Raw genomic sequence first — 1,823 nt, forward strand, 5'->3', positions numbered from 1 at the left:
TTTGTCACAGATTTAATACTTTTCGATTCCTTGTTGATTTCTGCATGTCTCTGCAGTGGGCTACTATATATAGAGCCACCCACACCAGTTTCAAATTAGTTGCCTAATTAATGAATTGGAAAGAAAATGTTATGACAGTAGCGTATGTGTGTGGCCGTGAGGTGAGTGACGTCAGTGAGTGTGTGGGCGATAGAAGAGAGGGAGCGGTAGCGTGAGTGCCGGCGGGGACTAGTTTGTTTTGTATTATTTTGTAGTTTATTGTCAAAATATACACTCCCATTGTCCACTTCAATATTTCCAAGATATTTCTTTATTCTTAGACAACGGATTCCCTTCCGTGATTGGTCATTTCTATGGACACAGAAATGACGTCACCTAAAATTGCGTTTACGGCACATAGTAATGTCGTAATTCAGCTCTGAGTGTGACACTTAAGATTCAGTCATACACTTCGCTGAAAGTGTGAGTAAGACGCTTGATAACTAACTTTTAAGTGCAGCTTTCAGCGAAGAATTTATTTACTCTTAAGTCAACTCTTAGCAGACTTCTTAGGAGCAATTCTAAGAAGCTTTATAAGTACGGCCCCAGGACTCTGGAAGATTGCTTGATTCTTGTGTCCTCCGGAGGAGTTTGTTTGTCTGCATGGGCAGCTTAATCCAACTTTGCACTTTTGACTATGGGTAAATAAACATTTTGTACTAAACTCACTTTTGTTGCTGTTTAAGCTTCGGACAATCCACTACACTTCAATGAACCCCAAAATACCTTAAAATAAGTATATTCTCACTAATAACAAGTGCATTTTTCCTGGTAGAAAAAAAAGAGACCTTTTTGCTCAATATGTTGAAAAATATTCTTAAATGCTAGAGTTATTATCTTGACATAATGATATGCGCTCGGCATTATGATTTTTTTTTCATGCTTGAAGTAAGAAATTATTACATTAAAAAGTAGTTTTATACTTGTGAGTGTTGATGACGCAGCTTTGCAACAGTTGATATTCTAGTTTCAAGCATGTTTTACTCAATATAGGTCATCAAATCTCAGCAACAAGCTGTAATATCTTACTGAGATCATTTAGGACCAAAACCCTTAAAACAAGTAAAATACTCTAACATAAAATCTGCTTAGTGAGAAGAATTATCTTATCAGACAGAAAATTAGCAAATATCACCCTTATTTGAGATATTTCATCTTACTTACATTTCAGTTTTTGCAGCGCATGAAAATAAAGAATGTTGTATTTACAATATTAAATATGAACGATAAAACGCTGAATATTGACAAATATGTCAATATGGTGTCACATAACGTCACACTCCCTCTCTCTATCGACGTATTTTACAATAAAGCGAAACGCAACAAAAATGCAACAAACACAGCAAAATAAATGTACAATCTGATAAATCACTAAGCTTTAGAACTTTGTTGTAAAAATCTCCTTCCGCGTCGGTCCCGGACACCCGCATTTCAGGCTGTGACGTAGATTACCATAGTAACTAGTTAGATTACCAAACTAATTAATTACATGACCATAGTAACTAGTATATCATGCAAAAGCGCAGATTCCAACCATTGAAATACTTTGTATAGTTCAAGACTTACGGTCATTAGAAAACATCATAATGGAAACTTAAAAGATCTAAAATAATTATTTGGGAATGTCCGGCAGGCCAGATTGAAAAGCTTAACAGGCTTTAATTTACCCAGGTCTGCCTTAAGAGCTGTGCTGGGCAATGAGCTGACATTGGATAGCACTGCTTGACTAAACTCTCACCAGTGGGGATTTGTGGAGCTGGACACACAAACACTCACATGTATGA

The sequence above is a fragment of the Entelurus aequoreus genome, linkage group LG12 (genome assembly GCF_033978785.1).
Source record: "Entelurus aequoreus isolate RoL-2023_Sb linkage group LG12, RoL_Eaeq_v1.1, whole genome shotgun sequence".
In the NCBI taxonomy this organism is placed as follows: domain Eukaryota; kingdom Metazoa; phylum Chordata; class Actinopteri; order Syngnathiformes; family Syngnathidae; genus Entelurus; species Entelurus aequoreus.